The sequence below is a fragment of the Podarcis cretensis genome, assembly GCF_951804945.1.
Source record: "Podarcis cretensis genome assembly, chromosome: 7".
NCBI lineage: Eukaryota > Metazoa > Chordata > Lepidosauria > Squamata > Lacertidae > Podarcis > Podarcis cretensis.
The window spans coordinates 72,388,159-72,405,334 of NC_137176.1; positions in this window are offsets into that span (position 1 = coordinate 72,388,159).

Below are 17,176 nucleotides of genomic sequence, written 5' to 3' on the forward strand. Positions count from 1 at the left end.
TTCTCGTTCTTATTAATCGAGAAGATTGATGCTGGCTCGGTTGGGTCCTGAGGCATCTCACAGTCGGGAAAGCCCCCTCTTTTTGCGCTGGGGTGCTCTCAGCTTCCACCTATTTAGTGTCAGAATGGCAAGAAGCCCCCTTTCTGCGCCGCTCGGTGCTGTTGGGTTTGAGACTGCCTCTCAAACTTTTTAAGGAGGCAGCGTCACTCTCCCCAATTCCCGTTAACCTTGTGTCAGGGCTGGAGTTTCTCTCTTCACAGTAATCACCACTTCAACTGTTGATGTTTTTATGGTCTTTATTTACAAGTATTTACAGAAGACAGGTTGAGTATTTACAGAAGGCATAACGAGCTAATCAAACTTAGTCTGAATCACTTAGTTCAGATACCACCAAAGACCTCTTCTTCCTCTTCTAAAGTGCAGGAACCTCACGACTCTCCTTTGACCCTGTCTCTTGTCTTTGTGTCTTGTGCGAGCTGTCGTAAATGTACCCCCTCCTTCCGATTCAGAGCTTAACCCTTGCCGTACCTGCAAGGCTGCCTGCTCGCTCTCCACCACTTCCTGATTCCCTGTGTCTACAGGAGCTGATGCTTCCTTGCTGGACTCTCCCCCCTCCTCTGCAGACACACATTCTTCTAATTCCTTCCTTTCCACCTGAACGTTCTCTTCCATGTCAGGGGATTCTGAGCGTACTGATTCTGCCCTGACACCTTGATTGGGTGTGCTCCACTGCTTCAGAGCACATTCCCTCGACCCAGCGCTGAGTGCATCAAGCTGGAAGCCCCACTTTTAAGGATTTTTTCCCCACATTTTCCTGCCTCAGAATCACATCACTGTTATGCTTGGATTTTGAAATTAATAGAAAAAAGACAGTCACGGAACGGAAATTGCACAAAACAAATGAAATACTGTGAAAATCCCTGAAACGAGAAGTAATCAACTATAAATATTATCTTGTGGAAATCAACTAAATAATAAAAATCAAAAAGCTTAAGGATTTTTTTTTTTTTTAGAAAAACCTAAAATAGAACAAAGCCTTAATGGGATGTTGGCTACAAGCCTCGTTTCACTGAGCTATTCAGTTTCCTCAGAAGGAAACAGAAAAATCCTAAATGTTAAATGACCAAAATTCAAACAAAGGTAGAACCCCAAAAATTCTGACGTATTATGATCCTAGCTCAACCTAGGTAAAGCAAAGCGCAGTAATAAAGGACTGAGGACTCAAAAGTACAGTTTCTAATACTGAATTTACAAAAAAGGTTTGAAAACCTAAATGGCAAGTTTTAAACAAGGCTCAACTTGAAGAAAGCAAAGCACAATAATAGAGGGTTGGGGACTCAACTGAAAATTCTAGTGCTGCTTTTACAAAAAGGTTTAAAAACGTAAGTGGCACAAATTCAAAGAAAGGAATACAAGATAAAGCTGTTATAGATTTTGAACAAACTCAAGAACAGGGCTGAAATGCTCCCATGGTCTAGATGTTACTGCAGATGTTAAAGACTGGATTTTGAAATTGGCAGGCTCAAGTGTAGTTTATCACTAGTGTACGCTACTCAGTGCATAAAACTGTACCAGCGCCAGTGACCATATTGCCAACGTCTTGAAAGAAGACTCGAGAGGCGGAATAGTGATGGGCTATATTTATTTAACTATATGAGAAGGTATTGGGGAGGGGAGCCACTTAAGTAAGTGCAGTTAAACCAATATGCATGGAAGAAGCTTCCTCCATACATTCATCGACATGTAAACAGTGGCTCTTGGTGGCTTCCCAACCAAGGATTAGGAGAAAATTCGCCCTCCTTCCTAAGCGAGCCTTGTGTGCAGGGGTAGGAGTACACATACAAGCCTCACTTTCAGTGTCCCTGAAAATATGCATCACAGGGCTCACATCCACAAAAATATATCTATATAAGCTTGCTTGTCCCTGCATTTTGGTACTAAAAGCCACATGAGGTTTCCCCCCATTAATTCACTCCTTGTTTCAATGTTTGTTGGCATTCTCTGTGTTCCAGGGCACCTGCATGCAAGAGACAAGGTGATGATGGGAGCTCAGGAGGTCATGTTGCACTGAACAGGTGTTAGCTCACAGTCACCCCACAATTGATTGTGTGTGGTTTTACCATAACCAAGCAGCATTTGACCCCAGCAGAGAGAGAATGCATGGGAAGCACTGGATTGGAACATTTTTTTAAAATATATATGTAGGAGACAGTACCATAAACCTAAATGAGATCTGAAACAATCGTCAGCAGTTTTTAGTTGGACTTCACCATATCTTGGTCTCTAGAGGAGAGGCAGTTGGAGGGCCGTGTGAGTTCTTTGAGCGCAGGGAGAATTTGCATTGGCCAAAATTCCGGTTGAAGGGAACTCGGCTAAAAATGCGGTGAAAATTTGCATCAGGTGAAGGGAGCTAAGAAATCACGTTAAAGGTCAGAAGGGAGGTGAAATAAGCTATCCCCCCTTTTTTTAATCTGAGTGAAGTAGTGAACAGCAATTGTGGAGTAGACTGCTTCCTCAGTAGGCAGGAGCAACATCCTAACACACACCCCCCACTTTGTCGGCATCGGGAGGAGTATAAACCCAACACATTGACTCCACAACGGCAGCAGGAAACAATAGGTACAAACATCAAATGATGAAACCAGTGGATGAGATCCAAAACTAACTACTGCAATAAGAAAACACAAATATTTTGGATTATTAGACAAGTCAACTTCTATGATGAAACTGAAACCGTTCTGGAGATGTACCTGCATAAGCTTCACCTTCCCGAAGGTGCCATTCCAGTTATTGTGGGTGGCATACCCATCCCTAGGGCTGTTACTCAAAGTGGCAAATGGAGCTGCTCAGTGGGTGGCTGTATCGGATGCTTAGTGCTGTCAAATACCTTTGAAGAGCGCTAGAGCAAGAATTAGCATGCAATACACCTTTTGCCGTTTCTCTGTGCTGAACTTTATCCAGATCCCTCCCCCGCCCCGCAATTGCAAATGAATCAAAAGTGTTCTCCCACAAAATTAAGAGGTCTCCATGAAGTTGCAAAGAAACTAATCAAGATGACATCTTGTCTTGTATTTGATCAAAAAAATTGATTGTGCTATTGAATTTAAGCCTACTGCTGTCTCCCTGGGCTGTTTGCCAGAGCATCATCAGCCAGTATCTAACAGACTAGACTGCCAGCCATCTAGCGTACCACTTTGCAAAATAAATCTGGAAAATGTAATGCTAGGAACCAACTTCCCTAAGCCACTCTCCAAATATTAGATTGGTTTGGAAACATTAAGAACTGGAAGCGGAGAGATGGAGAAAATGCAGTAAATAAATGTGATTTTGGAAAACTGCTCTCTAAGGCATTTGTGATTAAAATAACAAACTTTTTTAAAAATTAAATTTTGCTCACTTTAACGTGCAGATGGAAATGAATGAATCCTTTTGTCATAATTATGCAATGTGAGTGAAAAGAGAGAAAATGGCAGAACATTTTCAATGTAGGCTTCCAAGAGTTAGTGATAGGTTTCACACAATATTTTGCTTTACTTTTTAGTTGATTCAGATGTGCAATTGCACACGGGTATATTTTACTTTCTTGCTTATTGATATTTATGTGTCACCCATAAACCAGTGTCTTACAATGATATAATATCGTATTCACTGTAGTATTCCCAAATGTAGTCACGTTGTATATTTGTGTGAAGTCATGCTATTGGCAGATTTATTTTTAATTCCTTTCCTAATGATCCCCAACATGGAATCTACCTTTTCCACAGCAGTAACATAGTGCCTGAACATTTTCATTGGGCTATCCATCAGAACCCCAAAATCCCTTTACTGTGTATTTCCTTGAACAACATTCACCATTCCAATATCCTCTTCCCCAGTTTGGAAAGATCCTTTTGGAGCTCTCTGCTTTGTCTCACAGGGAAGACAGTTCTTGGTCATATGTAAAATGTGATGGCTTGTTCTGTAAGTACCATAGTATTCAGATCTGATTTAGTGTGTCTCATACCATCCATTACATAAAGAAAAAGTTTTTGTATTCAAAACATTATCTGTGGGAAACATACCCATAATGTGGCTCTTTCTCTCGCATGTTTAAACTGTTTCTAATTACATGACCGGTGCTGAATGAGCAAAATCTTAAGAACATTAATTTCCCTCTGCTTATTGCTTCTTAATACTTTTTTCCCCTTGAAAGCCTGCAATTTTCTCATTTATATGTTTCAGATATTAGGAACTGCTGCAGACATAAGAGCGATAAAATAAATTGCTGTTAGAATTAGTACTGTTAGGTGAGAACATTGGCATTAAACTAGATTTATTGCAGGCATTTTTGCTCCATCAACTAGCAGATGCCAAAGACCAAAAACCATAGCACTTTCTGTCACTTTGCTTCTTCCCATGCACTGGCCATTCAGCTGAGCAAATTGGAGAGCTCTGCTTTGGCACTGCCATGAGATAATTGGGGACAAAAGATTTCACAGTGTTTAATTGCATGAGGATCCCCCCTGTCTTACGGAGGGAAGGAAGGAAATGGTATTTTGAGGGATTATGCTTCTTGAAGGCTGCTGTATGTGTGCACCATGCATTAAGAGCTTTAGCTTAGAAGCATAGTTCTAGCTATTCAGGTTCCCAGCAAAAGGGGGGGGCGAGTGGCTTAGACTAATACTGTGAAAACAAGTTGAAATAATACTAGTTAATGAGGCTGTAGGTCTGGGTTAGCACTGGACCTCAGTGTCCAGGCAGAACGATGGGGGCAGAGATGCTCCTTCAGGTATGCTCCTTCAGGTATGTGCACAGCCCCTTCCCATTTTGCCCTGTTCTCAACCCAGGGGTACCAAATCGGAACGACCCGCTCTGGGATAACCTCAGGACCAACTGCTCCAACCTTGATCTGGTCCTGAAGTAGTTTGGGGGCAGTGCTTGTTTTTAATGTTAGAAACTAGCAAGTGATTGTGGAAAGCCACTTCTGACCTCTGGAGGAGGTGGTGTTGTGGGCATCACGCCCCCAACACGTGCATGGAGGCTGGCTCCCAGCCCCGCGTGATCTGGGAAATCCTTGGTACCCGCTGCTGGAGAGGCATGTATGGAGGGACTGTTAGTGCCCTATTGCGATAAATAAAGCCAGGAAGCTTTTGGAACGTTTGGTGGCGCGTAGAGTGGCAGCTCTGGGGGGTTGGGTCATTGACCACCCCAACATCCAGTCAGCAAAGTGGCCTTCTACCGAGAGGATGGCGTACATCTTTCCGATGTGGGAAACGATGTGTGGTTGGTGGATATGATGGCTGGGATTAGGGATTGGTTGCAGGTTTGAGGGTATTGGCGCTAAGCTTTGCTCGGGTGGCGGTTAGGCATTGGTGTGGGTATTATTATATAGATGTATTGGGGGGGAGCGCCATCACCTCCCCCAAATATTGAAGGGTAGTCCGGTAAAGGATTCCAGGAGGCGTGGCCTCGTCCGAAGCCTATGGAGGTCAGGGTCTAAAGCGCTTCCCCGAGCAGTGACCCCGGAGGAGTACCTAGTTGATGTGCCTCAGCAGGACTCCCCCTGCTGGTGTTAACCCTTCCCGGTCTTCAAGCAAGCAGGCTGAAGCTGGGTAATTGATGGGACCACCAATGCCTAAGCCAATACGGCTCATCACCTGTAACCAATAAAGTTGCGGCCTAATTTTAGCCCATTAACGTAAATTACTGTGTCCTGTGTCTTTATTTCTACTGGTGGGAGGCGGGATCTCGCCACACAATAGATATAGCTGTAATACAGTTAAAGAACCATGAAAATGACCCTGTCCCTCATATTGAAGTGTATATGTGGCTGAGAGCAGAGTCATGTAAAGTCCTCCCTAATAACTGAAAGAAAAAGAATCTGGGACACATCCTGGATATTCAGGCTACAAACTGGACCTCTGGCTGGCCATTCTTCAAGGCAACTTCCTTCCCTCTGCCCTAGCATTAGGGCAATGTCACAGCCAATGTCTCGAGTTGAAAGGCAGAATTGACATTCAGTATGAAAGGCAGTCAAAAGATCTTTATTCTGTTGATTAAAACACGCCATTTTGTCAATTATATGTATCATTGGGAAAAGAAAGAATAATTTTGGTAAAATACTCATTTAACTGCAGATATTCTGCCCCACAACATCAATTTTAATCTGGCCCATATCTCCATGTCCTTTTCGATTTCTTTCCAAGTTTTGTAGTAATTGTCCTTGAATAAATTAATATTTTTCATTGTCAATTGTATACTTTGATATTTTAATTTATTTTTTTTACTATTTGCCATCCTGTTTTTTCTTCTAACTCCTTTTTTTTCTTTTGCTCCCATGTTTTTAACCATTTATTTCGTTTTTTTCCTTATTTAGTGTGAACCCTGAGACTACCAAATTCTCCCGTTTTCTCAAGAACCTTTTTAATGCTTTCTTCTGGATTTTCTACCACCGATACTAAATCATCCTCAAATGCCCAGTAACTTGTAAGATTTATTTCCTAGAGTTATCCCTTTTATCTCTTGATCTAACCTGATTTCTTCATTTAATATTTCCAAAATTAAAATAAAAAGTAAAGGTGAAAGTGGACACCCCTGTCTGGTCCCTTTTTCTATTTTAAAATATTCTGTCATATTATTAATTATCAAATTTGCATTTTGTCCTTCATATATTGCTTTTAGGGCCTTTGTAATTTGTTTCCCCATTCCATTTGGTCAATTATTTTCTCAGAAATTTCCATGATACGTTATCGAATGCTCTCTCCACATCTTCAAATATGAAAGCTGCTTTTTTGTTTGGGTTCATGTCTAAATACTCAATTGAATCAATTACTGCCCTCATATTATTACTCATTTTCCTACCTGGTAGGAAGTCAGCCTGGCCTTCTCTTAATTCCATTCCACACCGGTGTATAGTTATTTTGAAATAAATCTATGTTCATTGTGGTTAACCAAATTCCTAAATACTTAACTTTTTTGACTACTACTATACCAATTTCCTGCTGGAACATATCAACCAAGTCTTGTTTCATATTTTTAACTAATATTTTAGTCTTGCTTTTGTTTAATTTAAAACCTGCTACTTGTCCAAATTGTTCTATTTCTTTAATAACTTCTTTGGCATTATTTAATGGTTCTTCTACAGTTAGTACCAAGTCATCTGCAAAGGCTTTCACTTTATGTTGTTTCCAGCCAACTGAAATTCCTTTTATTTTCTCATTTTCTCTTACTGTCTTTAGAAAGACTTCCAGTACCAATATGAATAATAGTGTTGAGAGCGGACACCCTTGTCTTGTACCTTTCGTAATTTCAATATTTTCAGTTATTTACTATCAATTTTGCTTTTTGATCAGAATATATAGCTTTTATACCTTTTATAATCAATTGTCCAATACCCATTAATTCAATATTCTTTATCATAAATTCCCAAGATATATTATCAAAGGCCTTTTCTGAATCTACAAACATTAACATCACTTGTTTATCATTCATGGCCATCAGGTATTCAATTATGTTCACAATATTCCTTATGTTATCTTTCATCTGGCGACCAGGAAGAAAACCTGCTTGGTCATCATGTATTATCGCATTCATTACTTTTTTTCAGTCTGTTTGCTAAAATACTAGCAAATAGCTTATAATCATTATTCAACAGCGAAATTGGCCTATAATTTTTCACTTGTAGTAAGCCAGAGTCTGATTTTGGTATTAATGTAATACATGCTTCTTTCCATGTTTCTGGTATTTCTCCATCGTTTAATATATTATTCATCACTTCTTTCAATGGTACAAGTAGGGTGTGCTTTAATTCCTTGTAGTATTTTGCTGTAAATCCATCTGGCCCTGGTGCCTTTCCACTTTTTAATTGCTTTATTGCTTCTTTAATTTCTTCTTCCTCTATTCTTTTATTTGTTGCACTTCTTTCTGTTTCAAAAATTCCTCTATCTTTTTTTACATCTTCTTTTCCAGTTTTTTTTATAGTTATTTATAAAAGTTAACAAATCCTTTTCTAATTTCTTTTGGATTTTCTACTTCTTTTCCATCCAATATTATTTTCTTTCTTGTACTTCGAGCTTTCCTTTTTTTAATTTGCCATGCCAACCATTTCCCTGATTGGTTGGCATGTTCAAAATTCTTTTGTCTCTTTCTTTTAATATTCCATTCCACTTCTTGATTGATTATCATTGCAAATTGGCTTTGTAGCATCTTAATATTTTGATTAATTCTTAAATCTATCGGATTTTTTATTAGTTTTTTCTCATTTTCCATAATCTGATTTAAGATTTCTTTTTTACCTTTCTCTCTAAATTTATTCCTGATGCTATTTTGTTGTATAAAGAAGCCTCGCATAACCACTTTACTAGCGTCCCAAACAACACTTATTTTAGTTCCTTTATTACAATTATTTACAAAATATTCTGTTAGCATCTTTTGAGCCTTCTCATTAATTTTTTCATCTTCTAACAAATTTTCAATCTCCATCGAAAAGTCTTTACATCCAGTTCTTTTATTTCACATCTAATTGCATTATGATCCGAAAGTACCTTTGGTTGTATTTCTATCTTTGTTACTCTGGGTGTTAATTCACTGGAAATCCATACGTAGTCAATTCTAGAAGCTGATTGATTTGGTTTTGAGAAATATGTAAATTGCTTGTCTAATGGGTGTCTCAGTCTCCAAACATCTGCAGTGGTGCCTCGCAAGACGAAATTAATCCGTTCCGTGAGGCTCTTCGTATAGTGGTTTTTTCGTCTTGCGAAGCAAGCCCATTGACAGCTTAGCAGATTAGTGCTATTAGCGGTTTAGCAGCTTTTAGCGGATCAGCTGATAAGCGGCTTAGGGCTTAGGAAAAGGGGGGGAGGGAAAAAACCCGCAGGAACTCACAAGACATTTTCGTCTTGCGAAGCAAGCCCATAGGGAAATTCGTTTTGCGAAGCGCCTCCAAAACAGAAAACCCTTTCGTCTAGCGGGTTTTCCGTCTTGTGAGGAGTTCGTCTTGCGGGGCACCACTGTATTAAATTACAATTCTCTATCATAGAGAAAAAGGTCCCTGGTAACTTCCCTTCTTTCATATTTTTTCCCCTAATTCTATCCATTTCCAATGAGACTACTCCATTCATGTCTCCCATAATTATAATTTTTGATCCATAAACAAACAGTTTTTCTTTCAAGTCTTTGTAAAATTCCATCTTACTACCATTAGGTGCGTAGATTTCACCCTCTGTCCCTGACCAGAGAGAAATGAGCGCAGCCATTGAAGGACTGTGCCCTGGATCCCCACGTCGGCAAGGCGGTGGTCCAGGAGTTTGTGATCGACCATGTCGAAGGCTGCTGACAGGTCTGGAAGAATCAGCAGCCCCGACCCGCCTTGATCCAGCTGCCTGCGTAGATCATCTGTTAGGGCAAACAGAGCTGTCTCGGTCCCATGACCAGTGCGGAAGCTGGACTGGAATGGATCCAGAGCCGATGTTTCATCCAGAAACCTACCAAGCTGTTCAGCAACCGCTCTCTGTCACTTTCCCCAGGAATGGAAGATTCGAAACCGGGCGGTAATTGGATAGATCTAAGGGATCTAATGATGTTTTCTTTAAGAGCGGGCACACCACTGCCTTCTTCAGTTCCCCTGGGAATGTCCCGGTGTCAAGGGACAAATTGATGATATCCCCCGGGGGGCCCGCACCTTGTCTGGACACGCTCTAATCAGCTAAGACGGGCGTGGGTCGAGAGGACAGGTGGTGGGCTTTCCAGCTCGGAGGAGTCTGTCCACATCGGCTGGGGATATCTGGTCAAAGTGGTCCAATACTGCCCCCGAGGACAGTCGAGGGGCCTCCAGTTCCTTTATTGTATCCAAATTGGCAGGGAGGTCATGGCGGAGCAACAGGACCTTCTCCGCAAAAAAGCTCGCAAATGCCACACAGCTGTGTGTCAAATTGTTATTTAAATTTGGCTGTCTCTCGAGGGACGTTAAAGACCGAATTATACTAAATAATTGTGCCGGGCGGGAGCTAGCGGATGCAGTGGAGGCCGAGAAGTAAGACTTCTTAGTGGCCTTCACTGCCATCTCGTAGGTTTTCATAAAAACCCTATAAGATGTTCTTGAAGCTCCGACACGGGCACCCTGCCATACTCGCTCTAGTCTGAGGCCCCGCTTCATATTCCGGAGCTCCTCGGTAAACCAGGGAGCCCGGTTTCTGCGGGGTCGCAGAGGGCGCTTAGGTGCGATCTCATTGATGGCTGCCAGGAGCTGGATATTCCAGCCCTCAACAAGCTCAGTCAATGAGTCGCCAGGAGGAACAAGGTCCCGCAAGGCTTGGTGGAATCTATTAGGGTCCATCAGCCTCTGTGGGCGAGCCCAAATCTGCTTGCCACCTAAGCAGAGTGGGGGTGGAACGTCAATCCTGGCTTTCAGAGTGTAGTGATCAGACCATGGCACCTTCATTGAAGGAGACATGATCACATCTATACCGACGCCAAAGATCAAATCCAGCGTGTGGCCTGCTTGATGTGTGGGGCCCGAAACAAACTGGGAGAGCCCTAGTGTTGCCGTGGAAGACACCATGTCCAGAGCCTGTGAGGAGGGAGTGGCATCAGCATGGATGTTGAAGTCCCCCAATACCAATAGGTTAGGGAACTCCAAGGCCCAGCCGGCCACCGCCTCCAGCAGGCCTGACAGGGTGGCTGCCGGTGCGCTAGGTGGCCGGTACACTAGCCAGACAGCCAAGCTCACCTCGGAGCCCCACACTAGGCCAACACATTCAATGCCGGGGATCGATGGCGATGGTAGAGCCCTGAAAGAACAATCTTCCTGGTTTAATGCCACCCCTCCCCCCCGGCCCACAGTCCGCGACTGGTGGAGGATGGTGAAACCCGGGGGCGCCATCTCTCGTAATGTAACAGTTTCCCCTTCGCGCACCCAGGTCTCAGTCACACAAGCCAGGTCGACCCCCTGCAAGGTGAAGAAATCTCGCAGGGTGGCAGTTTTGTTGCCTATAGACGTGGCATTGCACAACACCAGTGACGGAGGTGAGTAATCTTTGCTCACCCTACACTTGTCCCTCAGGATGGGGCGCAGATTGGAAGGGGTATGAGCATATCCGTATCTCGATCCCCTTCGCCTATGACATCTGCCCCCACCACCATACCTCCCTCGCCCCTCCAAGGTAGCAATCCCAAGCCTCATACTCGCCTCCATTTACAAAATAGAAAAGCAAACAAACAAAAAACAATTATACCAAAACAAAACCAATCCCCACCCCACTCAACAACCATCCCACCCCAAACCAAAATAAAACAAAATAAAAATACATGAATAAAAACCACCGTTTACAGTGGTACAACAAAGTAAAAACTAAAAACACTTTTAAAACACTTTAAAATATATAAAAACATTTTTGACATTTGCTGCAGCAGCACCAGTGACCTTAAAGCTGTGGCAATGGTGAGTGTGGGCCCTGCCCCCTAGGCTTAGTGGAGTTAGCCTGCAGGAGGGAGCGGCCTTCCCCAGCACTCACGGTGGCAGCAGCCATCGTGTTTCTGGTACAGATCTCAATCTCAAATTTGTTTCTCTTTGCCTCAGTTCATAGCAATTGCATCCCATATCTCTAATTGTGTTTTGTTGATTTCTGAAACTCCTGTCTTAACTTTTTCCTCTTCTTTTTTAATCTCTTCTTAATTTGTCCGCTTCATTCCACCCTCCAAACTTTGTGTTCTTTTTGTTATTTCCTTCAACTGGCCTTTCAGTTCTTCAACTGTCAAATCATATTTTTGATCCATTTGCTGCAGTCTTGACTCAATATTTTTTCCACTGTTTTATGTCCTTTTTTATTTCTGCAAACATTTTCAGAATTTCACTTTTATTCTCACTTTCTTGTTTCGATGCTCTCCTTTCTAGTGGTGTCCCTCCATCTCCTACCTTCTTTTTTTCTGCCATTACTCAATTGTAATTTTATAACTAATTGTAAATTTGTAATTCAAATTACTTAATTGTAATTCCCCCTTTCACCACCAGATATCACCACAGTAGTTTTATTGCCTCTTAAATGGCTAATCCACAATTTCAATGAGTGAGCCCCAAAACCACCCAGTTGGAAGGTTAAAATATAGATAAAAATTGTTTCCTTCTGCCTCTTGTTTGGCCAATCCTTAAAAATCAGCGGAATTAATAATAAAAAGGAGAGAGGGGGGAAAAACAAAAAAAAAACCTTGTCCACCAACAAAGAAAAAAATAGAACCAAATATAAAATGAACCACTTGTTCAGCTGCTTGTCAGCCTAATTCCACATGCAGACCAATAATCCACCAGTCAAAAGAGGAGGAAAATAAAGAAGATGCCAATCCAATAATTCAAAAATTATCCAGAAAGCAGAAGGGAAGACAGTGTATTTATCAAAAGGAGGATAGGAAATTCTCTCTAGACGCCAGTCCTCCAGCTCTAACAATCCACACAAAGAAGGAAAGGAGGGGTCGATCTATTGTTTTACTCTACTCCACACTTCTCTAAATTAGCTGCAGTAAAAAGTAATTAAGTAAATAAATAAATAAATAAATATCCAAGTTAGTTCCAATTTGGTCTCAGTAGCATCTCCAAGCTTCTGTGGTTTGGACCATTTAAAGTTAGAAAGAAAGGCTGCACTTTAAAGTTTTAATTTCTACTATGCAGTTACTAAAAGTGGAAGTAAAAGTTTTCAGGACGTTCTCCTCCTGCCAAAGCAGAGATTCCAGACAGATCGATAACACCCACAAACAGGCTTTCACCTCTTTTAAGTTTATTATATATAATCCTCTTCTCCAGCAAATGTGTTTACTTTAAAGCAGGGGTGTCAAACTCAAATTCATTGGGGGCCGCATCAGCAGTTTGGTCACCCTCAAAGGGCCGGTTGTATCTATAGGATTATGTGTCCACTCTTTATTATCATAAATTATTGTCACTGCATTCAATTATTACTGTTTTTTGTAATAATGTAAGTAATAACTAGCTCTGAAAGCAGAAACATAGTCAGAATAATGGCAAGTAGATATTCAAATGTACAATTATTGTACAGTTTATTGAAGAATTTTGGTAACAGTAATCTTTTTTTTTAAACATACAAATATTGCCAAACACTGCTTATTACACATATGGCAAACACAAGGCATTAACTTTTTTTAAACTTTTCTGACTAGATGGCTGACATCATTTTCCTGAGATCAGTCCATCAATGTCTGACGTTAGATCTTGTGCTGTAGCAATCCGCAAAACAGCATGGAGGTTATCAGTGATGCGTGATCTGAGCTTGGTCTTGCTCAGATTCATGACTGAAAACATCTGTTCACATAGATAGGTGCTCCCAAACATGGACAGAACACGTGCAGCTTGAAGTCAGAGCTGTGGCATCAAAGCAGGGGGGAGGAAACGGTAAAAGTCGTCGACTGTCGCATCCTGGAACTTCTCTTTCAGGCTGCTGTTGCACTGAAGTTCTATTAATTCCATTTGAAGGTGATGTGGTGCACTGTCAACATCAATGTTGAAGGGATTGGCAAAGCTGGTGAAGGTTAAGTTTTGTTCTTTAAAGTCAGAAAAGCGTCAATTGAATTCATCAATCAGCCGATTCACTTTGGTACCCAATCGAGCACATGAAAAAGTACCTGGGAATGAGGTTGAGATGCTCTGGCAGATAGGAAAGTGGGCAAGACTGTCTTTTTCAAGCTGTGACTTCCATAGGCGCAGTTTCTCCTGGAAAGCTGTTATTACCTCATACATTGAGGTTATGACTTGTTTGCGGTCTTGCAGCCTCAGATTTAGTTGGGCGAGATGCTCTGTTATGTCACACAACATGGCAAAATCGCACAGCCAGTTTGGATCTGACAGTTCTGACAAGGGCTTCCCTTTACTTTGCATAAAAAGAGTAATTTCTTCCAAAAGCTCAAAAAATCTCTTGAGAACGGTGCTCCTACTCAGCCACCTTACTTCTGTATGGTATGGCACATCTGTATGTTCCATGCCAACCTCCTTCAAAAATTGTTGGAACTGACGATGATTCAGACCCCGTGCACGCAGAAAATTCACTGTTTTCGTGACTGGACATTATATTGTCCAGTTGCAGAACCTTGCCACACAGAGCTTCTTGGTGGATAATGCAGTGATAAGTTATCAGCGGCGTGTGGCAATTACTTTTTTTCATTTTCTCTTTTAACAGTCCAACCAAACCATTTCTCTCTCCACACATTGCTGGAGCGCCATCAGTAGTAAGTCCCACCAACTTTTCGCAAGGTAATTTCATTTTATTTACGGATTCCTCCACTGCATTGAAGATGTCCCTCCCAGTTGTTGTCCCATACATGGCAACCACATCCAAGAGCACCTCACTGACAGACAAGTCTTCCTTCACACCTCTTACAAAAATAGCTAGATGAGCTGTATCAGTATTGTCAGTGCTTTCATCAACAGCTAATGAAAATGCCAGATAACTGCATGCCTCTTCAGCCAACTTTGTTTTAAGATTACAGGCTAGGTCCCTGACTTGGTCTGTGATGGTGTTTCTTGACAAGCTGACATTGTTAAAAGCCTGTCTCTGCTCAGGGCACACCTGTTCACATACCTTCAGCATACACTGCTTTACAAATGCACCTTCTGAAAAGCACTTTGAAGCTCGCGCAATTTCTTTTTTATATATAAATAATTTTTATTAACAGGCCAATCACATCACATTAATCAAATCACATTAGTTCCAAATTATACAGCCAAATTTAAATTTTTTGTTGAGGGTGCCCATACATCAAGCTCGGCACGAGTCCAAAATTCCAGATAACTCCAGGCATCACATATTTTACTGCTTTAATTAGACAGTTCTATCCAGTTCGATCTGGATAGTCCTTTATTACTTTCTTTCTCATCTTGTTGTTATCATATATTCCTTTCTTTGCGATCTCTGATGGTTCTCACAAGCAGACTGAAAACTGGCGTCTCTGTGTGGGTTTTGTACTCTTCACAAACTATCTCTCTCCGGGACAGCCTCTGTTCAACGCTTCCATAAACAAAGTTAACCTTTGGTCTGTCCTTTATTTTTCCTCAGGCTAGCCAGATATATCAAACAAATCAGGGGGCTCTGTCAGGTCAAACTTGCATTCCAGCACTCCTCTTTCGAACGATCCTGATTCTCCTCCCCCCTATCCTTCTTTCTCTGGCAAGCCTGTCTTGGTGAGACGCCATTTTTTAACTGCGTCATTAAAAAATTTCTCTTTCTCACCGTTCACCAGTCTTCTCTCCTGTTGTAATCCATCCCCACACAGTTCTTAAAATCCTGCTTATGATTGATAAAAACGCAACGATCTTATTTCTTTCTGAGGTGAAGGGTTATTAATATCACATCGTGTAAAGAAAAAAAAGGTTTTTTCCTCCACCCCCCTCCTCGTTCAAAACATACAGTCTCCTAGTGGTGATTCATCAGAAGATTTACTTATCCGTCCGTCACTCCCGGTCACAGAGATCCATTAATCAGCAGCCTTATCTCAAGCTTTACTTGATGTATGTTCTTCAGCTTCCTTTCCAATCGTATGTTTCCAATTATAATTCCGAGCTGAAGCTGCATCTGAATTGTTTTAAGTTTAAAAGCCTTTTGTCTTTTTGTCTCTCACCAATTCAAATGCTGGTTTCTTTTCCTTTAGAATTGATCACTGTGCTGGGCAAGCTTGAGGCTCTGCTTCACGAGAGTAGAATATGGCAGCCCACGCCGGTGTCTCAATTTCACCAACTCTCTCATTCCTAAAAGGAGTGTTTTGCCTGGTGGAGAGACCGCTCTTCAGCTCGCTGGGAACCTGCCCTCAGAATTTGCCTTCTGAGGTTTTTGGGGGCTTGCAGCGCCTATGCAAATGCCCCTCCCCCCACAGAAAAGCTGGTTGCTCCCCTGAGGGTTAAATCCCACTTGCTTTCAGCTCCGTGATCAATCGGAAGTTCAAGTAACTTCTTCTACTTTGGAATATTTGGATTTATCACCATTTGGTGCATAGATCCCTAGAGCTACTAATTGTTCCCTTCCTCTTGAGATCTGTACCCCCAATATTTTTCCTTCCTCATCTTTAAAGATTTGTTCTGCACATATATTTTTATATATATATATATATATATATATATATATATATATATATACACATACACACACACACACACATACTGAAGAAATAAATTCCTGGCCTAATCTCTTATTTTTTAACACCAATCTATGTCTCCTGGCTACATGGGATCCTGTAAACAAATGATATTCCATTTCTTTTTTTCAGAATTTGTTCTATTTTGTTTCTTTTTAATTTATCATTAAGCCCATTAATGTTCCAGGAGATAATCTTCAAATCCATTACACTTTATTAATTTTTGTTTCCCCCCTTCTTATTGTTAGAATTACAGTAAAATAAACAAAACAACAGTCCAGTGTATTAATCTGTGATGTTATTCTCTAATTGTATTTTCCTAGGTTTCCTGCTCTTGTCACTTGCTTTCTTATAGCTCTCCTCTTCCTTCTTTTTCTGGTAGTGTTTCTCCTAACTCTTTCCTGTATCTCCTGGAATTTTTCTGTTTCATCTATTGATCTTATACTTCTTCCTTCTTTGTAAGTAAAGGTTATTCCCTCCAGGAATTCCCAGCAAAATCTTACTGAGTTTCTGTTTAATGCGTCTGTTAACAATCTGTAACTCTATCTTTTTCAAGAGAGTCTTTGGGATCTCCTTAAAGACCTTAATGTCTTTGTCTTCTATTAATAATTTACATTGTCTTCTCAGTAAAATTTTGTATTTTAATAATATTGAGTTTAGAAAAATGAGGCAATCTCCTGGTCCCTTGTATGTTTTTGCGCTTTCAGACTTTATTCAGAAATTTTTATCAGTGTCCATTGTTAACTCCTTATCTTGAACACCCAACCATATTGCAAGGCTCTGGATTATTTTTTCTTCAATCTGTTCGCCTTCTTATTCTGGAACTCATTTAAAACACAGGATAAGTTCTCTGATGCATTTCAAGGACAGCTATTTCATTCAAAATCTCTTCATGCATTCTCATTAAATCTGAAACTTCCTCCTTTGAAGGAGTGGAGACCAGGGGCTAACTTTGGGATACTGGGATAGCCAAGCTAAAGCCATTTTCTTAGCAAGCAAAAAAGCTTAAAAGACTATCTTCTCTCTCCTGTGTGTCAAAAAGCAACCGTTGGGCTATTTCTGCAGGTGCAAGCAT